Source organism: Pocillopora verrucosa, chromosome 1 (genome assembly GCF_036669915.1).
Source record: "Pocillopora verrucosa isolate sample1 chromosome 1, ASM3666991v2, whole genome shotgun sequence".
In the NCBI taxonomy this organism is placed as follows: Eukaryota; Metazoa; Cnidaria; class Anthozoa; order Scleractinia; family Pocilloporidae; genus Pocillopora; species Pocillopora verrucosa.
Window position 1 is genome coordinate 16,832,317 of NC_089312.1, and position 24,797 is coordinate 16,857,113.

The 24,797-nt window shown below is 37.1% G+C and overlaps 2 long non-coding RNA genes across 7 annotated transcripts; one reads left to right on the forward strand and one right to left on the reverse strand.

The window, feature by feature from the left end:
* Positions 1-602: 602 nt before the first annotated feature.
* On the forward strand, positions 603-6,749 carry LOC136277721 (uncharacterized). 2 transcript variants are annotated; one of them, XR_010716006.1, is made up of 5 exons: positions 603-805; positions 4,241-4,340; positions 5,342-5,427; positions 6,298-6,388; positions 6,614-6,749. It is a non-coding gene; the product is annotated as an uncharacterized lncRNA (long non-coding RNA). The 2 variants fall into 2 exon arrangements; XR_010716007.1 differs by lacking the exon at positions 5,342-5,427 and having other exon boundaries at positions 4,241-5,312.
* Positions 6,750-7,726: 977 nt separating this feature from the next.
* Positions 7,727-23,345, reverse strand: LOC131784082 (uncharacterized). 5 transcript variants are annotated; one of them, XR_010716003.1, is made up of 10 exons: positions 23,273-23,345; positions 21,823-21,912; positions 15,335-15,391; positions 14,586-14,693; positions 13,860-13,924; positions 13,314-13,396; positions 12,705-12,786; positions 12,260-12,309; positions 10,528-10,606; positions 7,727-7,859 (listed from the first exon to the last, which is right to left on the reverse strand). It is a non-coding gene; the product is annotated as an uncharacterized lncRNA (long non-coding RNA). The 5 variants fall into 5 exon arrangements; XR_009340179.2 differs by having other exon boundaries at positions 14,586-14,749; XR_009340181.2 differs by having other exon boundaries at positions 13,314-13,425; positions 14,586-14,749.
* Positions 23,346-24,797: the final 1,452 nt, after the last annotated feature.

Genomic DNA, 24,797 nt, shown 5'->3' on the forward strand with positions numbered 1-24,797 from the left:
GATCCTCGCAGCTAAGAACACTACTGAAACTAGTAGTTGTAAGTAGGACCTGAAAAACTTACAACTACTAGTTTCAGTAGTGTTCTTAGCTGCGATGATCTTCTAATTTCATCACATACAGATTATAACGACCCAATCCTCGACAAACATATCCCCAGGGGAACTTGTTGAAATGTTTTTCAAGATGGTTGAACCACCCGACTCACCCAAGTCTTTCGCTTCTCTTCGTTACATAAAAGGCATGCCCGAACCTTTAACACGCGCTCTCTCTAAACAAACCATTGTCCACCCCACAACGACGGTTCCCGGCCTCGAAGTTTCCACCTTCGCTAGATTCTCAGACAAACGTCGTACAAAAAATTCCTTGTACCAAATATTCGTGGTGCTACATTGGAGAAACGGCAGAGCTTTCCAAACTAGAAAAAAAAGGACATTTCTGAAATGTCAAAATAGCGACCAAAGTCTGAACTTCCCCGGAATTCCGAAAAGCCTGACGTGTTTCCTCGTAGCATCTGGAATTTCCCGCGTTTTCGCGCATTGTTGTTCGTGAAACGTGCGCGTTTCATCGTTGTGGAGGAGAGCTGGGCATAGGACTGAGCTCTCCAACATGGCGGGACATTGCGAAAGATATTGTGAGAACTGCAAGGAAATGACAGCTTACTTTGGCAAAAGGCCCGGAATTAGAGGACTACTCAGCTTCTCTGCAACTTTCCTTTGCTTAGTGATATATAGATATAAGAAGGAAGGAAGATGAAGACCACTCAGTTTCCCAAGTGCATGCCAGATGTCAAATTGACAGCAAGAGGTAGGTTAAGAAAACTTTAAAAAATTACACTTTTTAAAAATTTGCTTAATCTGTGTAATATATAATATTACTGGCATAGTAGGCTTAAAATGGGTGAATTATTCCGATATTTTTGAGAGGAGTATTGCTGCAAATTTGAATATTTAAATCTGGATACCTCTGGACACGTGGTGTTGTTTTTGTTGTTATAGGAGTTCTTTCAGGCGTGAATGTTAATGTAGTTTTTTTCGTGTGGGACAGGAACTCACTCAGTAGATCCTTCAGTGGATCCTTCGGGTTTAGCGTCACGCAATGTCCCTCCCCTGATGATCCCAATGAAAGGCTGTACTGTTCAATTGTTATACCTTCTAATGCCTTGGTACAGCCTCAAATCAGCACATCTTACAAACCGGTAAAACATCGTGCGAACTTCCATCTCGTCTCCAAATTTATGCTTATGTCTCAAATTACTGAAAAAGTGATAGCTTCACAATTGATTGAACACAGTTGCAATAACTTGTCTCAGGGTGATCTTCCCATCAGTATTTAAGAACTTTTATGGTCCTGAGACTGCTTTAGTTAGAGAATGTTATTATGTCATCATAGATATCGATAGGAATAAGACAGTTATTGTATACACAGCACCCAAGTTTGGCAACTCAAAGTTTGGGAAAGAGGTTTTTGAAAGAAATCAAAAGAAAGCTTGAGAGCAGTCTTGAGAAAGTTGTTGTATATTGGTTGCTTTATCAAAGTTACACCCACGGAAACTCACCAATATTGAAAACAGAGAATACTTTGAGTCCCTAGCTATAACTTTACCTGTGATGGTATGGACATCGTATCTACCAATTTGACTCATACTCGATCTTATGCTGGTATTGTTTAAAGAGTTACTTTTCATTTAAATGAGTGTCACTCATTTCTCTTTGCTTTGCTTGAACAGTGCATTAGAAAAAAACTCCACTGTTTGTGTTGTTACTAAACAGTTTAGGGCTCTACACACGCCTGATTTTTAAGCACTTACACTGGCTCCCTGTAGAGCAGCAAATTATTATCAAAGTTCATTGCTTACACACAAGGGATTGAATTATCTTGCACTTGCATATATCAGTCATCTATTGGTTCCTCTAATGCCCTCTATAAGTATCTTTTAGAATTTCAAAAGACCAAGTTGAAAACCTAGGGTAACAGGGCTTTCTTAGTTGCTACACCAAGGCTATGGAATAATTTACCTTAAGAAATTTTAACAAGGCCATCAGTCAGTGTCTTCAAATCACTTTTACAGTAAATTGTGCGATTGTAAAGACTCATCTCTTAAGCACTATGTATGGAAAGTTTTACATTATCAGTTATATTATAAAAAGGGATACAGATACAAGTATGTGAAACTGATTATATGAGTGGTGATTAATTAAAGGATTGATCAATCACATGATAAATTATAATGATTCTCATCAGCTGATTTTCCTTTTGAAAAACCCACTTTTTTGTGAGGTGTCTTAGCTGGAGTGGCTTTGCATTCGATATAGTGTGGTAAATTTGGTGCAGAGAATGTTTATTGCTGAGGAGATTTTGTTATAGGAATGAGGGTGGACATGTTTTAAAAATTTTGAATTTCATTACCAGGTATCATGCCATCATATCAAATTGGGTAAACATACATAGCAACATAATTTCCATGGTAAAATGTCAAACTTTGCAGTAGCAAACAAGGGGATTGTGTGCATATATTGTTAGAGTCACAAAAGATGAATCAGCAAAATACTCAATGTAGAGTAAGAAGCATGTGATTGTAGATAAGGTGTCATGAGGGGTCTATAGATATTGTGAAGATCATGTTGTACATTTTGAGGTGATCTTTTGATTAAGGTTATAATTTTACTAGTTTAAAGGGTAACATGAATTAGATGATTAGTTATAAATAGTTATATTTCCAAGCAACTGGAAGTTTCCATGCAGTCAGGGTAAGATTCATCTTTTGTTTGCAATCAACAATAGTGATTTTTAGTTGATAATTAACTTTTCATTAAGCAAGGCAAGAGTGGGTGTCATTGAAATTTGTATTTTGCTGGTTTTATTTCTGAAGATGGAGGCAATACTTTGCAAAAAACTTAGTGTTAGTTTAGTTTCTTAACAATTTGGCAAGAATATTGGTTGTTTCCACTCATTTTAGAGACTATTGTGAAAATTATTTTTCTTTGTCACTTATTTTGGGAAGGTGGCATTTTCTTTGTTCAGGCTCTACAAAGTTTTATTGAAGAATACCTTAGACTGATAGCACTCTTGTAAAATTGTGACAGGGTAAGTCGTGGTGGACATGGATTTGGCAATTTTAATTACTGGATACTTCACTAGGGTAATAAGTTTTTCTTTTTTAGAAACAATTTTTCTAAGTACACAGTTATACTGTACACTGTAGTTCACAGTAGAAGATGGCAAAAATACAGATAGAAAGGGTAGCAATGAAATGGCTACTCTGAACAATCCAAACTTTGGTTTTACTGCATTTATTACTCTTAAAGCAACAAACTCTTAAGGGCTTTAAGGACTTTAATGATTTTGCTAGTGCTATTTCTGTCTTTTGCACACAGCTTGTTTGATTGATGCAATACTCAGATAAGGTAGTAGGATTTAGTTTGAAAATCTAGAAACCAAAAAAAGTCAAACCATAGTGAATTACTAATCAGTTATTTGATGGTTTAACATATAATACAAGCAGACATTTTGCTCACTGGTAAAACAAATCAGAGCCTTTTATGTGTTAAACAAGGGAATGAGGTTTATTTGTTTGAGCTTTCATATCCTTAATTTTCCCTTTAGTCAATGGTACTGCTTGTTATGGATGGACATGTCTACTCAAATAATAACACACAGCAAGTATTCATTAAATAAATTGTGGACTGTTTCCTGTTAGGATCTGTATTTCCCATTGCACTTTGATGCAAAGCTCTAACAAAAGTGTTGGATAGGATCTGAGCCGTTAGACAGCTGGATGGGGAAGTGTCCCAGATGATCATTACCCAGAAAATATGGTTTCACAAAAAAATATTTCTGTCTACCAGGTAGTGATTTGTCTGCTGGATAGCATTGTCCAATTTTCAAACAAACGGGGTCAGTGCAATATGATTATTATGAAATACTGGGCAATCAGTACAAGCAGTTGGCTAACCAACTAGACTCTAAATGAAAAAGGATGGCTTAAAGACCTAGCTGGAGTTAATGTGTTATGTTCAAACATCTTATTTTGGAAAAGTAGTTAAGTAATACTCTCAGTCTCTTCAGATAGTTGTCATGGTAAAGCTTTTGGATAAACTTTGGCTGCATGGGCTACTTACAGTGTACCGAGAGAGGCAAATGAATAATGTCAAAATAAGCTACCATGATACTGATAGAATGCAATTTGTTTTGATTAAAGAGTGTTACATGTAGTAATTCAATAATGTGTCTTTATTTAAGGTTCACCATAAAAGCATGAGCCAAACATCTTGAGCCAAAAAATGACAGTGAAAAGTATTGACAGATTGATGATGACTGACAACAACAATGCAAATGAAAGGTGACTTAATTTTTAGTTTCAAGGTAGTCTATCAAATTTTAAACATATAAATGTGGGTACAGTTGGCTCTAGGCTCCTTCACAATATGATGACTTACTGACTGAAGGATTGACTGGCTGACTAGCAGGCTGGTTGTATGGCTAACTGACAGAGAGGCTGATTGACTGACTAACCGACTGACTGACAAGCCAACTCGCTGGCTGCATCATTAGTTTACTGACTGGCTTGCAGGCTGACTGGCTGAGTGATTGACTGACAGAGGGACTGACTGGCTAACTAACCAACTGACTGACCAGCCAACTGGCCGGCTGTCGTGTTAGTTCACTGACAGGCTTGCAGGCTGACTGGCCGGCTGGCTGGGTGGTTGACTGATGGAGGGACTGACTGACTGAATAACTTACTTACTGACTGACTGGTTTATTCTGGGGGTGTGGGATAAGGAGGGCACTGAAAAAGAAGACAGGTTAGCTGCCTTTCTTTTAATGGCAATATCTTTTGCCAACTTGATGCATAGATTTTGCATACTTGAATCCTGGCCATAAGAATCGAGTATCTAAGCAGTTTTTGTGTTCCCATTCGCTCTTAAGAGCAGACCGTGTCATAAAGCCTGTAGATGTGTGGTAAAGAAGCGTTTCAACCAATAACATTTAAGGCTTTCCATTACTTGCTTAGCTAATTAAAAATTCTATCTTGGTGACGTAATGCCTGAATAATTTTGTATTGTTCACGATATAGTATTACCGTTTTTTGGGCCAGAATAATCAGGTAGAATTTTCAGTTAGAATGGAATTCTCTCCTCTTTAGAGGGGTGGTGAGGAAATTGGCCAGGGGAGTGACATAGATTTTACTCAGCAGTGACATGGAGTTTACTTTGGCTCTACTTTATTTTCTAGTTTAAGTTCTTTCCCTGTAGCTGTATAGTATGTAATAATTTACATACAGTATCAATCTGGCAGACGTTTTCACTCGCAAGTAAGTTTTGTAGAAACTGTCTTTTTCAGGTAGGTAGTGGTTTCTATGAAGAGTAGTTGATGATGTCAACCGGGATGGAAGGTTACAAGATGATGTGTTGATATACTGATTACAGGTTAGAAAGTTCTACATCTTACTCAGTCCATGGTTTTATTCCACAGAAGCCAATTAGGACTTTCCATGTGACAGTGAGATGCTGTACACTTACTTTTGATCGTATAACATTTTCACTACATGAAATTGCTTGGATAAGTAGTCTTTTGGTCAGATCTCAATAATAAAAAAACCATATTAGGACTTGAACAGCTTGAAAAGTTGATCCTATCGCTAAAGGCAAACTAAAATTGAACTACATAAAGGTCCAAAATAACTGCAAGGTTTGGCTTTAGTGCCGGAACGTCTTGAAATTTTAGCATCTGCGGTTTTTCCTTCTTTTTCCTGCCTGTCAAATCAGAGAATACACATTGATTTCCACTGTTGTTATTTCTTCAACATGTAATTGAAGTAATTAAAAGTCAACCACTGTCTATTTTAGTGTTGAACAAAATTAATAAAATGAAATTGAGTTAGTCAAATTCAAGTCATACAATTCCACAGGTGTTTCTTCATGGCCTAAAATTTCACCAAAATATGTTTTCGTGTTATCAATAATTACTGAAAATTTGCTTTGTAGCCATTTCAAAAAGCCATGTGCAAAACGCAAATTTTAATATGCAAAGTCCATGCCAAAAGCAGAATTCACGCTACCTGAGGGATTTTACAGCTCTTCACTTACAGTTTCGCCCTTCTCTCTTTCTTTCCATCATTGCTTACTTATTTCATAAAAGAGATGCATTCTCCATTCTAATAAATTTATACTTTGTGAATTTCTAAAACTCAAAGACTTGAACAGTACACTGAACCTGGTTTTGTATTAAATGATGTTTATTTTCTGCCCGTTCACATAGAAGTACAGGTTACATTTGTAATGTTAAACTTTCTACAGATTGCTGAATGAAGCAAATAATAAAGATTGGACCTAAGAAAGGATCAATTAGGAAAAGCCATTTTGAAGACTGGCATTTCGTGTTCCTCAGGTGATTAAATATATTTGTCATTGCTAGAGAGGAAAAAAAAGACCGTAAAAAGTATTTTTAGTCTCTCTTGAAAAAATTAAACGTTTATTCTGATAGCTTCAACGTTATTGGTTTTATTCAATTTATTTTAAATAAAAAAAGACCATGGAAGGGAAGGCAAAAAATTGGGGTAAACGTTGAAATTACTCAAATTCTTGGCCTTGATTTCATTTCTCTGTTTTGCAGGTTTGTTCAACCACCCAAAGCTGGATACCAAGAAACACGATCACCCTTAAACATAAAACTAGAGACAAATATCAATCTTAGAAAGAAAGCAAAATTGGATCGCCCCCCAATTCAGAGAATAAAATGACAAATTGGGGTTCAATCCATCCACCATCCCCCACCACACCTGCCCCTGCCTCTATTTGATGGTCCTTAAAAATTATCAACACACCCGCCTCTAGTAGGCAGTACTCAAAAGTTTTCAACCTTGGAAGGAAACCAAAAACGGTTTCCTGTCCACTATCTACCACCACACCCGCCACTTGTAGAAAGTTTTCTTAGCTCTTGATAGATCACCTATCTTGTGATTCACACATCTTTTAATACAGTTAATTAGTATTACAGTACAGAATTACAATACAATATTTAATTTATAGTACAGTAGTTATATTACCATTATTTTTCCAACAATTTTATAATACAGTAATATTACGACAATTTGAGACAGTTGATTTTCTCCATCCGACCTCCCCCACCACGCCCACCTCTTGAAAACAGTTTTCTTAACTCTGTACAAGCTGTCTACCTTGTGGTAGAAAAATTTATTTTTAAACGGATGCGTTATGTGCAACTAAATGTCTGTCTCTGACACATGCGTATTACACGATGGTGTTATCACAAGGTAGACAGCTTTTGCAAATACTTTATTTTTAAAGGATTGAAAACATGTTCTCACCAAACGTCTGCTGTAGTACAGATGCGTTATTAAAAGATGTAGGTACCACAATGCAGACAACTCTTACAAATAGTTTAGAAAACTGGCTAATGTACATGATATTTGTCCTTGGTTTCGTTATTGAGGTGGTCTAATCTATGTAGAAACGAAAGACGAAAATTCATTGACAGCACTTGTTATGGTACACATAGCCACACTTGCTGACAAGTCCTCCCATCAGAGAAAATGTCAAGTTTGGAAAAAAAAAGCATGTATTTAGACAGACGTTTGGCGTTGCGTTTGACGTGAATGTTACTAACACAAGGTAAAATACTTTGATGAAGACTTAACAAAACTGTTTAAAAGCTATAGAAATGGGTGTGAAGAAGAATGGCCGACAGCAAGAGCTCACTAACATTCTAGCTTTCTTTCCAAAGTTGATATTTTTCCATGAACATTGCAGGAGTTTTCGTCATAGTGTACAACATGGCTTCGCTCAGCAGAATAAGAAGTATTCTCGCGTCCTCGAGTTTCTTTTTTACACAATGGTGACTGAAAGAGGAAAGGCAAGCGGTTATTATTTACTTACAAAAAGGCAATTTTGATCATTTACAATTCACAGACAATTTATGGACCATTGTAAAATAATGACGGAGGCTTCCGTTCAACTATGCTACAAAAATTGCAATAGCCACAATCGAAGTTCACATTTTATCTTAAACTTATCTTTTCTGCATCAAACAGACAAAAAAAGCGTAACGATTGCAATTTCAGTAAGACCTCTAGTTCTGGTTGGAAATTTTTATTTTTCTCTAATCCTAGGCGACACAAAAGAAGCTAATTGTTGGACCACCGCAAGAAATTAAACACTAATTCATCTTTATCTCATCAATTAAACAGGAAAAATCATTTTGGCCTTACTTGAGGTATTTGGGAGAAAATGTTCAGGAGAAAGAAGTAAATGAGGGGATCTATATTTGAACAGATGCAATCCATTAATGGAATTGGTTGGGAAAAAAAAGACTCCGAGGGGAGGCCCATAGTAGCAATTTGTAAGAGGACTGGAATCGAGTTTCATGTCAGAACAATGAAGTGGCCTATCTCTCCTAGGAACAAGATCCTAATAAGTAGATTTCACGCTTCCTTGACTTCTGTAAACGACGTTTATATCCCTGGACGCAAACTGAAAATTTCCTAACTTTTCCTTGACTTGAGAATTTTTAGAGTGGATTGCTTTGTAGGTTTGAAAAAGAAAGGATCTGCTCAAGAAAACTTAGCTGCCTATTAAATCAATTATTGACTTTTAGAAGAAATAAAATGAGATTTCAATCCCGTGTAGAGTACCTTGAAGACAGTAGAGACCTTAAGATTGAGGTTTTTCGGCATTTCCCGCGAACCGCGAACGTCAAGAAGTCACGTGACCAGAGCCTTGCCGTCAGGTTTGCGGTTTGAGGTTCACGTTTGTACGTCAAGACCACGCTCTAGAGGTAAGTGATTTACCGCAAGTTTTTTTGCACCCTAAAACATCACAATCCCACGTTTGAGAGGAAATACTACTGTTTAGAACTATTTCGCTTATTAATTATCGAATTCTTTTTATAGAAACGTGATTTTGAAGACGATTTCTCAGCTAAAATAGAAGTGAACAAACGAATGAAAACAAACATGGCAGCCGGCTATTTGTTGTTGGAACTGATTTGCCAGTCGGATTACTTTATGGTTAAACTACGATAAACAAATTACAACAAAAGCAGATTTCTGATGATATGTAAATGCATTCTTTGTTTCCTAGATGGCTCCGTTCAGATGGCCAAGCCTTAAAAATGACATTGCCCTGGCTAAAGAACTTGCTTCCAGAAAGCCACAAACGCATCAGGAATGGGATGAATTAGCAACTATTCTCAGTGAAGTCTTTAGTTCCGACAGCAACAGATTTGAACTAAAGGGGCGCGGATGCCGAGAAAGATTGACAAGGCATAATTCACCAGTGCTATCACACGCGGATCTTAAGTCCCAAATATGGGCAGACGGCTAACGTGAAACCGCTAACTGCAAACCGCGGTTTAGCGTTTGCGGTAAGATGGCCAAACCTCGATCTTAAGGTCTCTAGTAAGAAGGTCAAACGTGCATGGAGAACCTGCAATTTACGCTTCCTATGCGTTTTCTAGCGCGGATTTTAAGTGATACTTTGCCCGTTTAATTAGTGTTTGAGAGAGGATTGCGACTGAATCAAATCATCGTGGAGAGATAAGACGTACACTAAGTAAGCTTATCATATCTCTCGGTCAATACGTGGCTATGATTTGTCAATTTGCGGCTGTAGTTCGCTGTACGGCCCACTAAATTAAAAAGTTTGTTTCAAAGCGTTCTCTCGGTATGTCCCTACGTCTCGTTTTTTCTGCTCGGATTTATGACGCGCGAGAAATAAATCTGAGCGGGTAAAAAATCGGTCCGTAACTTACGATACTGAACTCGAACTCGATAAGTAAGAGGTAATTGTGTTGTAAATGAAGGGTCAACTCCGCGAAAATGAACCCTTGCCGTAAATGTTCAAACAAGGTTGTCGTCTATTAATTGTGCTTCACAGTTTCTTTTTTTCCTAAGAAAAATTCTTCCATTTATCAGAAAAAAGTCTTTTTCACCTCGTATTAATTCTATTTTGTGTTTGAATAAAAATTTTCACATTGTGACCAGGCTCATTGGTGAGAGCTGTATTATTTTGCGTCAATGTATGATTTTCCTTTTTTCTCTCTCTTTCTCTTTGTTCTGAGCTTTAACTCTTCTGTCAGCTAGGTGGGTAAAATAAGCTTACATTCTTCTAGAAAAGTGACCTCAAGTTATATTCCATTATGACGAAATAAGTTGCTAAAGCCCTTCTTGCTCCGAGAAAGCTCTAGAATTTTAATTTTCATCAGTTGGCTGTGGGCAAGATGTTTTGCTCTGCTGTATGATAGTTGTGGATTGACGTATCCATTAAGATATCGGTTGAAGAGCTGCGCGTGAGCCGTAAACTGAACTCGTAATGCTAGGACAGCACTTTAAGAAAACGCGATCGTTTTTACATTCCACCCTCACAAGAAAAAAAAATTCTGACAGACTGAACCCGGGCTGTAAGAAGCCCAGCTCTGCGACATTAAACACCTAAAACGATGCTTCTGTGTTGTGTGCTTCTGCCTCAATTGATTACATGCAGCTTTCTGATTGATAACAAACCACTTGCCTTAGACACCTCATGGAGGCGATCACAAGCCACTGAAATCTAAGACGTAAATATACGTTTTCCCCCTCTTCCTTGAATCCTGTGTAAAAATGAAGAATACAAAAATCATTTAAATTTTTACTTTCTATTTATTTTCAAGTTTAAATAAATGAAATATTAACTAAAATGAGTTTCATTTTTATCTTTTCTTTGATTTTTTTTTTGAGTGACACCGATTCCTTAGTGGCCCAAACCCCTTGATCACCCACCTCTTGTACAAAGTCCAACACTCAATCAGCGCATAAAAACAGTCCAGTGTCCGAAAGATTTTTATTCTCTTTTTTGGGGGATCAGGTCTTTGCATCACAGATCAAGACTAAGAGATTTTTTGGGTGACACCAACCCCTTAAAGGGCCAGCTTTAAGTCCCCCATCTCTTGTACAAAGTCCAACACCCGATCAGCGCATAAAGACAGTCCAGTTTCCGAAACAGTTTTATTCTTTTTTTGGGGGGACCAGGTCTTTGCATCACAGATCAAGACTAAGGAAGAGATTATTTGGGTGACACCAACCCCGTTAAGGGCCAGCTTTAAGTCTCCCATCTCTTGTACAAAGTCTAACACCCGATCACAGCATAAAGACAGTCCAGAGTCCGAAACATTTTTATTCTCTTTTCGGGGGACCAGGTCTTTGCATCACAGATCAAGACTAAGGAAGAGATTGTTTGGGTGACACCAACCCCGTAAAGGGCCAGCTTTAAGTCTCCCATCTCTTGTACAAAGTCCAACACCTGATCAGCGCATAAAGACAGTCCAGTGTCCCAAACAGTTTTATTCTCTTTTTGGGGGACCAAGTCTTAGCATCACAGATCAAGACTAAGGAAGAGATTGTTTGGGTGACACCAACCCCGTAAAGGGCCAGCTTTAAGTCTCCCATCTCTTGTACAAAGTCTCACACCCGATCAGCGCATAAAGACAGTCCAGAGTCCGAAACATTTTTATTCTCTTTTCTGGGGACCAGGTCTTTGCATCACAGATCAAGACTAAGGAAGAGATTGTTTGGGTGACACCAACCCCGTAAAGGGCCAGCTTTAAGTCTCCCATCTCTTGTACAAAGTCCAACACCCGATCAGCGCATAAAGACAGTCCAGTGTCCCAAACAGTTTTATTCTCTTTTTTGGGGACCAAGTCTTAGTATCACAGATCAAGACTAAAGAAGAGATTGTTTGGGTGACACCAACCCCGTAAAGGGCCAGCTTTAAGTCTCCCATCTCTTGTACAAAGTCCAATACCCGATCAGCACATAATGACAGTCCAGAGTCCGAAACAGTTTCATTCTTTTTTGGGGGGACCAGGTCTTTGCATCACAGATCAAGATTTAGGAAGAGATTGTTTGGGTGACACCAACCCCTTAAAGGGCCAGCTTTAAGTCTCTTATCTCTTGTACAAAGTTCAACACCCTGTCAGCACATAAAGATAGTCCAGTGTCCGAAACAGTTTTATTCTCCTTTTTAGGGGACCAATTAGTCTTTGTATCACAGATGAAGACTGAGAAAGAGATTGTTTGGATGACAAAGCCCCATAGCGGGTCAGTCTTCAGTCTCCTATCTCTTGTACCAAGACACTTCAGTGTCCAGAATAGGTTTTTCTTTCCCTTTTTCTTCGTAGGACTAAGTATTGGTCTACAGTGTTAATTTTTTTTACTTGGACTAAAAGATATTTGTATTTTATTTTATATCCTAGGTCAATACTTACCTCACGAAATTAGCTGCACTACCAAAAGCCGTGGGAGAATAATTTTCTACCTTGGAAAGGAAGCAAAGAAATCATCAATGAGTCTTTCTAAAGACAGAATTGAGTTGTACAGTGTAAATAAGGTTTGCTCTTGTCGCATTATTAAAACAGAGTTAATTATCTGCGTATCTAATTTAAACAAATTGTTACAGATCCTTTGAATTGTTTGAAAGGAAAGAAAAAAAGAACTGGGTTCAACTATAATATGCGCATACTTTATGTAGAGATTTTGTTTCGCCAGGGCAGGGGAGGGTGGTTAACTCTGTTTCTAAATAAATATTCTGTGCACATAAGCATAAGAATAATCATAAGAGGAAAAACTTTTAATCTTCTTATGCACTAAACACCTGAGGTAACCTACAAACAGAGTGAAACTTTCAATTCGATGATAGCAAATCTTGTTTACCTGCGTCTGCCCACAACAGGATTTCACAGTGAAGAAATCATCAATAAACGTGAACCTTAAGTTCACAGTTGGCAATTACTTCCTGAAAACAAAAATGGAGAGGGGAGACTTAAAGCTGATCTGTGATCTTATTTGGTAGATAAGAAGCGTACTTAAGTATGTCTGACCTCATGCGTGGCTTGCGCTTTGCGAGATAGCAGTAAACAAAAATGGGATTATCGAGATCCTTGTGACTATTGCTTTCTAAAACTCAGGAAGACTAAATCGTTGCTATGGTAGCTCATTATGTCAGATGGATGGCAAAATAGTCGAGAGGAGATCATTTTACACTAGCGTTTCATAAAAACAGAGAAAAAGTATTCATGGTAATGTTCATTCATTGTGCGAGCAGTGCTGCAAATAACTGAAAGCCTACTTATCAGAAACAGCTCCAAGAAATCAGACAGAAAAAGGAAAAAAACTGGATTCAAATCTTCCTCCGCAGTTTTTCTTCATTATTGACAGATGCATTTTTTTAAATTGTAAATATACGCTAAATCCAGGTTAGATTGTTCAACGCAGACTAATAGGCTCAAATAACTAATTTTTTATAAAAGCCAAATAACTAACCTTGTCAGAGGCTATCTAGTATTTCTTTCCGCCCTTGGCATTTCTTTATTTCGATGCGGTCTCATTTCATCATTGCAATTGTCCTAGCCGGGAAAAAGAGGTTAAAGCAGTCCTGTGAGAAATTTTTGAGACGGAGGAATAGTCAAAACACAATTTTTTGAGGGAAAACATATTTCTTTCATTTATAGTACCAGTGTTTCTCTACCAACAGACACACTGAGAGCAGCAGTTTGAGTTCACGAGGGCCGGGTTGTTCGATTAACGTAACCCAGGGTTAGTGCAAAAGCCAAGGTTAACTTTTAATCCTAGATTAAATCCTAGAATCCTAGGTTAAACCCCTTTCGAACAACCCGGCCCTGAGCTATAGCGATGTAAACCACTGCAAGTCACCTAATGAGACGAACATCAGAGAGTTCAGAAATTGAATAAAATGGCTGGCTTTGATTTTCTTTTGTAGGTTCTTTGTTTCAGCTTTAGTGGCTTGTCATTATTGTAAAGACTTGCAAGGTAAGATGAGCAAAATAGTTATAAAACTGAAAAACCAACCTCGTTATATGTTATCCCTTGATCTTCTTGATTTGTATACTTTTTATCCAATGCTTGACGCTAATCTGGAGGGAAAAAAGTTAAATACCATAAGAATACATCGCAAGGTGTGCTCTTTGTTCTGAAGAACTAGTGTAAGCAAAGAAAGGGAAACATTTGGTTGGGACCCTCATATTTGATGCAGAACTAAGGGAGAAAGCCAGTTTTTTGTGAGAAAAAAAATTATCATATAATCTGAGAAGCGCGTAATTTTCTCATGTACATCGCTACAGTGAGTAACTGCCATCTGCAGTTTCTGCATGAAATCCTCTGATATCCAGAAACCGGATTCTGTATTACATACAAAACGTGATAACGATAACTCTCTACTTTCTTTGGCGGGATTGAGGGTAAATGACAAGCGCGTTTGAAACAAACTTAATGCCACAATATTCGAAGCATAAAAACTGTGTATAGTTTGAAAAATCAATACAGAAATTAAATGGAAATTAAGGAAATAAGCGATAAGTATAAGAACAGTAAAGAATGAATTTCTCGGCATTTCATCAAAGACACGAGCAAGAAACTGTCATGGCGACCGACACTGAGTATTTGTCTTAATCTGTGCCATGTGATCTTGCCCTCCCTTCTTACCTTCGACTTTGAAAATTAATTTTACTCGAACATCAACGAAAAACGCGAGCACTGCAATTCTACCCAAAATATATCTGTACATAGGTTATTTACCTGATGAAAAGTCTTGACAAAATGAAAGTCATGAATCCTCGACGTCGATCACATCATGATGTTAACCACACGATTCAACAGATGAAACACTCGCCGACCTTGACAGAACTGACGATATCCAAGGAAATAAGGTAAAAACAATGTGTTTCTTGAATCCATAAAAGCTGGAAAATAAGCTGAAATTTCTTTCAGTTCGTAAGCTCCTTCCACGTGCAAGACTGAGCGCTAATATGAATATTAATTTTAAAATTTATTTGTAATTCAAATGAGTTTTTCCACTTTAAACTGCGGATTCAAAATAATCGACACCGAGCTCCTGAGTTAGTCTCAAAAATCGAAGATGGATGCCAAGCTGGAGGCTAAATTTGATCTTAGTGAAGCTCAATGGGGAGGTGGAATTTTGTAATTTTAGAAATGTTTACTCGAACCCGGACGGTTTTGAACCTAGACAATTTGCTTGAAAAGCATTTTTCTGTATTGACACCACCAGGTTTCTTCTGAAAACACGCTCCAATTCGTAATTAGGCTGGTACTGAATTCAAAACCATGATCCTACATCAAGATTCCTCTTATGTAAGTGGAGCTGGTCTAACTTTGACTCTTACTTAAGCTGTGTATAGAAGGACAACGATCTTTCTTAAATAAAACATATGTCCGTTTGTTCAAATACTGATTTTAGCACACTTTGTCTTCCAAGTAAGCTAGTATTTCTGCGGCCAGAAAAACTCAATTTAGAAAAACAAACATACCATAAAGGTGTTATAAACTCTCCACTTTAGTTCCTTTGGGTTTTCTTCTATGTTTTCCTTGGAAAAAGAAAAGTGTGATGTGACATTAAACCAAGTTCCTAGAAATATTCTTTGGGTCGTGAATGGGTGCTGATGCTATAAAATTGATATTAATTCAGTTCACAGCGTCTAAATGTATCTGTTTCATATCAGAGAAATGGGTGAAATAACTGAAAATTTCCACACCAAAAAATGGTCGAAGTGGCAAGTGACAAGCTCAATAACGCGAAATTCCAGCCTGTTATAGAGGACCCGTTGAGAAGAAACAAATGGCCGTTTTCTTCTTTCCAAGTCCAGTAACCCCTCCTGTTTTGCATAGTTGCACTGAGTGTCCCTCTCTGTGCTTTACGACTTTGAAGTAAACACGACACAAAAAAGGGAATGAAAAACACAATCGAGCTATTGTTATTTGACCCAAAATTGCGTCGTCATGACCGCGCCCACGAGGAATATTTACTGTCATTCATGACATTCACTCGTCCATTTTGATCTATACAACAAACCCACTGTATTCCAAGAATTTCTTCAATTGACTATTCATGGTATAAAACCTGATATTCACTCGAATTAAATGTACGCTCTAATTCTTAAAAACCTTTAAATTTTCCTAAGCTTTAACATATCTTTTCTTCTGAACCATTCGCTAACGAAAGCAAACTTTTCACCTTTGGACTCCTCCATATAAAAAAAAATAAAACATGTATTCCGCTGGAAATATACTTCTTAATTCGGGTTAAAATTCTTCATCCTACGCGGGCAAATTCAAATTTCCCACTCCAAAAAGGCTGTTTGTGTCAAATTTCCAACTCCCCCGGCACGGACGACAACACGACAGAATCTGGGAGGAAGACTAAGCCCGGCTTAATGTGTCTCTGAACATACTATACACAAAATGTTCATGAAAAGGCATACCAGTGTTGATCAACCAAAAAAATTATTATCAAAGGAGAAACCGAATTGTATTAAGCAACCTCAACTACACATGGGCATAAGGAAGCGTTAACTTCATTCAAGACTCTTCGCCACAAACAGAGTAGAGAAAATTCGCTGCATCATAACCATTAAAGGGCTTCGTCTTGTTAGAAAAATGAGTGAGACTGTTTCATTGGGCTGTTCAGCTGTATTCAATATGTTCATTTTATACATCATTACAGAGCGTACACTTCATAATTTTTTACGATAGTAGAAAGAGTACAAGTCCGTCGGAATTTATCTCAAGTTGAAAAAAAACAAACAAAGTGCTTTTCTTTCTCAGATGGTTTCGCATGTGGTTGGCTAGCAGCTAATTTTTCTTCACAATATCAACCCTGAATCATCCTCAGAGTCACGAGAATAAAGGAAATGATCACCAAATATATAAGCTCTTGATTGTTACACAAATTCTCTTGATCATCACCTCAGGAAATGTATAGGAAACATTATGGAGAATATGCATACTGATGCTGGGTGTAAAGGGTTAACGTACATTTTTTTTAAATTTATATTTCGACGTCAATGAATTCGTAGACCAAAGAATGCCTATTTTATGTTTCTTTCAGGTCCTTTAGCAGGCCACTGAACATCCTTACGAGCCACACCTAGATTAATATTTTTAGAAGATTTCCTGCACCGGAAAAAATCCTGATGGTTCCAGGACCTTCGACATGATAGACAACAGCTGTCTGGTGTACCCAGAGTAAACTTGCTACATTTTCTCTTTATATTTGTCATGAATCAGGATTGTCACACCAGAATATCTGCTCTAAAACGCAATCCAAGTGAACGTTTAAGATCGTACAAGGCGCTCCATTGATGTTAAGAGGAGTCCGTTTTTCTACTCTGTACTTTAATATGGTTAGTTCCGTTACCCTGTCTCTCTTGAATGACTCCTGTTTGAGTAATCAGAGCTTAAATACAGTATTGCAGGAGTATGAGTAAAAACTACTCAACCTCAATATAGCCAGCCAGTAACAAATTGATATTTAAAAGAATGCTATTGCAGAAAAAGAACTCTAAAAAAATTGGTCTTTGATCCCAGGTTCACTTTGTTACTTGCTATCTTGTCAAAAAACGATTTAATGAACAATAATTTGGTAACAGCACGATAAATGAATATAAAGTTTATTATGAATAAGAAAATTACGTTACATTAGACACGAAAACTAAATCAAATATCACTATTATTATTATTACGACTATTAACATTATTATTATCATTATTATTAGAATTAGTATTAGTATTAGTATTAGTATTATTATTATTATTATTATTATTATTTAGTTCGGGAAGCACATCACAGAATTTGCCAGAGAGGCGGTTGTTGTTGGTTGTTGTTGGGTAATGACCAAGGAAATTTGTCTTACAATGAAGAGCTTCCACAGTTGGCAGTCATTTCCTTTATTCTCATGACATTCATGTTTGATTCAGGGGCGAGACTGCAAGGAGAAATCAGAAGCTGTTCAGGGGCTACAAGTTTCCCTGTAGTTAGATCAAAAATTTTTGCAACAACCCCAGCCCCAAACTTTGTTGGAGAGCCCATTAACCCAAAAACAATATAAAAAAAAGGATGTATGAGCATCATTCTTAAGCTTAATAGTTTTTCAATTGGAGGCAGTTTTCATTGAATATTCAACAGAAAAAAAATTAAAATTGACTCCAAATTATGCTCCCATTACTGATAATTACCAAGCCATATATTTCAGTCAGTATTTCTAACAAAAAAATACAGTGTATACAAACTTTGTTTATTTAAACTATGGAAACTAATTGCTATTCAGTATCTACAATCTGCATTAAGACAGATGACACATCATGACTGAATTGACAATATTTGCTCCCCAATTTACTTACATTGACCCTCTCTCTTCCTGACTAAGAAAACAATATTGCCTCCCCAATTTACTCATATTGACCCTCTCTCTTCCTGACTGTGAAAACAATACTAGCTCCCCAATTTACTTACATTGACTCTCTCTCTTCCTGACTGTGAAAACAATATTAGCTCCCCAATTTACTTACATTTACTCTCTCTCTTCCTGACTGAGAAAACAATATTAGCTCCCCAATTTACTTACATTGACCCTCTTTCTTCCTGACTGAGAAAACAATATTAGCTCCCCAATTTACTTACATTGACCCTCTCTCTTCCTGACTGAATAACAATATTAGCTACCCAATTTACTTACATTGACCCTCTCTCTTCCTGACTGAATTAACAATATTAGCTCCCCAATTTACTTACATTGACCCTCTCTCTTCCTGACTGTGAAAGCAATATTAGCTCCCCAATTTACTAACATTGACCCTCTCTCTTCGTGACTGAATAACAATATTAGCTACCCAATTTACTTACATTGACCCTCTCTCTTCCTGACTGAATTAACAATATTAGCTCCCCAATTTACTTACATTGACCCACTCTCTTCCTGACTGTGAAAGCAATATTAGCTCCCCAATTTACTAACATTGACCCTCTCTCTTCCTGACTGAGAAAACAATACTAGCTCCCCAATTTACTTACACTGACCCTCTCTCTTCCTGACTGAGAAAACAATATTAGCTCCCCAATTTACTTACATTGACTCTCTCTCTTCCTGACTGTGAAAACAATATTAGCCCCCCAATTTACTAACATTGACCCTCTCTCTTCCTGACTGAATTAACAATATTGCCTCCCCAATTTACTTACATTCACCCTCTCTCTTCCTGACTGAGAAAACAATACAAGCTCCCCAATTTACTTACATTGACCCTCTCTCTTCCTGACTGTGAAAACAATATTAGCTCCCCAATTTACTTACATTGACCCTCTCTCTTCCTGACTGAGAAAACAATACTAGCTCCCCAATTTACTTACATTGACCCTCTCTCTTCCTGACTGTGAAAGCAATATTAGCTCCCCAATTTACTAACATTGACCCTCTCTCTTCGTGACTGAGAGAACAATACTAGCTCCCCAATTTACTTACATTTACCCTCTCTCTTCCTGACTGAGAAAACAATACAAGCTCCCCAATTTACTAACATTGACCCTCTCTCTTCCTGACTGAGAAAACAATACTAGCTCCCCAATTTACTAACATTGACCCTCTCTCTTCCTGACTGAGAAAACAATACTAGCTCCCCAATTTACTTACATTGACCCTCTCTCTTCCTGACTGTGAAAGCAATATTAGCTCCCCAATTTACTAACATTGACCCTCTCTCTTCGTGACTGAGAGAACAATACTAGCTCCCCAATTTACTTACATTGACCCTCTCTCTTCCTGACTGAGAAAACAATACTAGCTCCCCAATTTACTAACATTGACCCTCTCTCTTCCTGACTGAGAAAACAATACTAGCTCCCCAATTTACTTACATTGACCCTCTCTCTTCCTGACTGTGAAAGCAATATTAGCTCCCCAATTTACTAACATTGACCCTCTCTCTTAGTGACTGAGAGAACAATACTAACTCCCCAATTTACTTACATTGACCCTCTCTCTTCCTGACTGAGAAAACAATACTAGCTCCCCAATTTACTAACATTGACCCTCTCTCTTCCTGACTGAGAAAACAATATTAGCTCTCCAATTTACTTACATTGACCCTCTCTCTTCCTGACTGAGAAAACAATACTAGCTCTCCAATTTACTTACATTGACCCTCTCTCTTCCTGACTGAGAAAACAATATTAGCTCCCCAATTTACTTACATTGACCCTCTCTCTTCCTGACTGAGAAAACAATACTAGCTCCCCAATTTACTTACATTGACCCTCTCTCTTCCTGACTGAGAAAACAATACTAGCTCCCCAATTTATTAACATTGACCCTCTCTCTTCCTGACTGAGAAAACAAGCTCCCCAATTCATTCACTTTGACCCTCTCTCCTCCTAATCAATATTACACTACATTCCGTCTGATCATACCACATGAAATGGCAAAGGAGGGCATTAATTTGAGGTGTAATATTTTAAGCTTTAGAAATTAGCCTCCTGACTGAGATAACAATATTTGCCCCCCAATTCATTTACTTTGACTGTCTCTCTTCCTGATCAATACTAAGCTACATTCAGCCTGATCCTACCACATGAAAGGGGAAGGGGGGGTATTAAGTTGAAGTGTAATAAATTTTTTATTAAAAGTAGCAAGAGGTAGAGTAAGATAGATTTTGAATAACATTTAACCACTGGCAAGGGCCAAAGAAAAATTCTGAGTTGCACACAAGAGACTCAGAGGTTTTAACTTTTCTTTCTGTACAATTGCTCATGATAACAATTCAACATCTTTTAAGGAAAAAAAAGGCCCTGCTCCAATGTTCCATCAATGAGCTCATGGAAAATTTAAATTACAAGCATAAAATGCATTTAAGAGTCAGTCCACCAGAGGACCTTGCAGGCATGAAACATGCCATCTTGACGATTTCTTTCAAACTTTCAAAAAGAGTTATTTTCAAATTGCTATTTATTTAACCTTTAGCAACTAGTACCCATTTAAAATTGGGGTAATTTGATACTATTTCAAGCAATTTAGAGAGGTTAATGATTAACCATGTTATGCAAATTTTTTTATTCAGGTTGAAAATTAGGGATTATTAAAACTATTAAATATAGAATCCACTTACAATTGCAAAATTTTGTAATTCATTTTACTTTCCCTAACTGATCCTTTTGTTGAAATTTTTCCATAAAACAAAGAAAATTATGCAACTTTAGCAACTTTGTATGCCACAACGTGATGCAATCCCCCTTCCCTTACATTTTGTGTGCTAGCAAAGGGTCCTTTTGTCTATTTGAGAATATAAATTTCATATTATGTTGTTATGTTTAAAGCTTTATCATTTTAGTTCAATTCCTCCAATGCTCCATCTTAGCCCACTGGTTCCCAATGTACTCATGAAAGTTATGTTCAAAGTTAGAAACTAGCCAAATAATTATCACACCACAGGGAAAACAGAAGCTATAGGGTATATATACACATGTACATTGGGTGACCCTTTTTCTTGTTACACATTTGGACACTTGAATTTGGAAATGAAATTCACAAAGTTTGCTTTTACAATAAACCATCAATCATTCTAAAGCAATCAAGACAGTTGTTTTCTCTAATTTATGTGATGACATGAGGAAATGTTCCCTTTAATCTTTACTTACTTTCCAGACTCACAGCAGTAAAATGATCACCTGTGGTGAAACATGCATGCTTAAAGGAAAGAGATGACCAAAAAGAACTCTACTTATTGCTGTAGAATGATGAATCTTGAATAACTTTTTGAACCTAACATTCTGTAAGTTGTTGGCGAGATGACATGTCAAACCTGCCTGGTCCTCTTATGGAAAGACTCTTAACTGGTTATGTAAGAAAAATAAAGTTATAAAACTCTGCAAAACTTTCCCTTCGATCCTGAAGAGAATGTGTAAACTTGTCACAGCACATCTAATTTGGGTCTAGGATGTTAAGATTTCTGAAAAAAACTTTTTGCCTACCAAAAATGGATGTCCATGGCTTATTCTTGAATGGTGACTGGTATCTAGCTTATAGAATCTCTGTTCATAACTGGCTGACTGTTAATGTACCTGGCAAGAAGCAAAGATAATTTGATTATAATCATTAAAGTACAGTTTACATCCATGTAACCAAAAATTGCATAACCACCTGACTCCCAACACAAGAGACCTTTTTCTCTTTTGAAAGCATGTCTGTGGTAAATGAAGAAATTTTTAAAGGAGAACAAAAATTAATCAGGGATAAGTTTGGTTTTGCTTTTAGTTTACTCCTAAATCAGTCTGCTACGTTGGTTATCACTGATTGAGTCTTCACAATCAAGCATGTCTATGGTAAATCAAGAAATTTTTAAAGGAGAACAAAAATAAATCAGGAATTAGTTTGGTTTGGCTTTCAGTTTGCTGTGAAATCAGTCAAGAAAATTGACCAATTCAACAATAAAAATTTTAAGCTGATAAAAATTTTAAGCTGATAATTGCTAAGTTGTTTAAATACACTTTCATTGTCATTGATTGAGTCTTCACAATCAAGCAATCAAGATTTCGCCCATTTCTGCTAATTGTTGCTTCATTTAAATTCAGCTGAATATTGGTTTCTCAACAGGTTAAAAATTCCTTGAAATTATTGAAGTAAGGTAACTGATACACTACCAACTTGAAATCAAGGTGAAAAAAAATGCTATCATTGAAAAAAGACATTTTCCCCTTTTTGGTGACTGGACCACACACCAAAACTTTCAATAAACTGGCTTTGGAACAAGTGCACTGTAAATATAAGTCAACATTACAATCCTCAACTTTTGTCCAAGTGATTTCCTTGATGTAGATAAAAATCTTGCTGTGTCAAAAAACAAAACACTCTACCAAACCTACATGTATCTTATTTGCAGCCATTATCTTAACTGCAGCTAAAAAGGTGAATTTAGCCCACCTTACAACCAGTCTTGCTAAAATTTTGACTTTCTGAGTTATATTTTGTGTACAGTCTTGTTGAGCTGTTAAATACATGTTTAAAAATGAAAATGAAAAAATGCCAACACTAAATGTCATAGCCTTTTGTTGATAAAAATTTATCCTCTCTACAATTACAAAAATCGAAGTACTCACAAATTTCAGTAGGTTAAGAAAGGTACTGCGATAACCAAGTGTCCAACCCAATACAGGATACAACCCATGATTCAAACGTGTGATCAAATATAAATGTTCGTGGCAAGTTAAGGGTATGATATATACACATGTAAGGAAACCTGTTAGCCAATAGGTAACTTGGTTTTGACAACCTTAATTTGCAACTGTTCATCGAAGTTTATTTTTGAAAATCCTTATGTACCAAAAGGCACGGTGATAACTAACTCTTCACAAAACCTACATCATAAAACAATTCCCAGTAATTAAAACTAAAATGTTGAATAAGTAAGATAGAAAAACAAACCTCAAACGTTAGAACTGTCATCATCCACATTCGAACGAAACCGTAGTTCGAAACGGCGTGTGGGAAATGTCAGAATCATAGCAGGGGGAGGAGGGTGGGGAGGTTACTAAGGGAAGGGAAAAAGCTAACGGAGGCACTAGTAATTGGGTGGTAACCTATCTTTCACCTTTATTCCTTTTCTTTTTTGAGAATGTTTGAAGCTGTGGCTAAAAGGATTAACTTTTTCAACGAAAATCCAAGAAAACTGTTACCCTAAGGCCGTGAAGCACTGCTTAGTTACTAAGATTGCTATACGCATCTGAACCTCTCTGGTAAACGGTGAACACGTTTCGGTTTTAACTGCAATTGAAATAATTCAACCGTAAACGGAGTCACCACCAGGGTAGAATATTTAATAAAGTGTATTGAAATTCACTTGCAAGAGGTTATCTTTATTAGTACTGACTAGGAGTACAATGCTGGTGGAAATATTCTTCCATGAAATATTCTTTTCCATTACCGATAAAATATCATTCAAAGCAAGCAGAGTTCGGTAGTTTGACCACACATCATGGTGCATTTTAAGTACAACAGTTTTGGGATTCTTTCATTGCTTAAGGCAACGGTGTCGCACTTAAGATGTTATGCAACATTAAATTTTGAACAATTATAGAGAAAAAACAAGAATTTTGTCGCTACCGGTCATTCATACCCGAGGGCATTATTTTCCAAGTTAGTCTTGGCCTAAAACATAATTCGGTTTTGGAAATTGTTTTCAACAAAGTGCGTTCTTCCAGCTTTAGCTTTATTTCCGTATTCTTACCCTCTCCTAACAACAGCCGTCAACCAAAACAATCTCTCTTAGATCTATGACGTTGATAAATATCAGCAACTTCTAGAAATTGTAGGCTAAAAATTGAAAAGCTCTTCTGACGTCATTTCACTGTGTTTATGTTCACACTGCCACAATAAGACCCTCCACTACCCCGGCAAAATTTCCTATAGAGAGAAGGAGGATTTTATAATAGACTGCCTTTAAGGGGAGATCATTAGGATATTTCAGTATATTTTATGGGGGGGTCAAATAATTACATCGTAACACAACCCCCTCTTACCCCCCGCCAGGCGATGAGTAAGTAAATAATGGCCGGTAGTGGCCATAAGAAGAAGTCTTGCAACTGGATTCCTATTCAGCAAAATGCCGAACCTGAATGTTGATGGGGTAAATGCACCACAGAGCCAAGATACGTACGATAACCTAACCTTGGGCAAGAGAATATTGGCTGACGATCTCTTGGCTTCGATTGATTATTTATCAGAGGGAAGAAAGAGACCACGACTCAAGAAAACAAAGACGTCTTGACAGTTAGACCAGGTGTTGTGACTTTATTTTTGGCCCAGAAAAGGTAGGCGTAGTTGCATAATGGCTCGATCAAAATAATTATAATAATAGGCTTCGAAATGAGATTAATCAGTGCGACAGGAGTTCTGTTGTGCCCCTCCCACATTTAATGAGAAACTTTCGGTCCCTGGAGGCGAGGTTGGA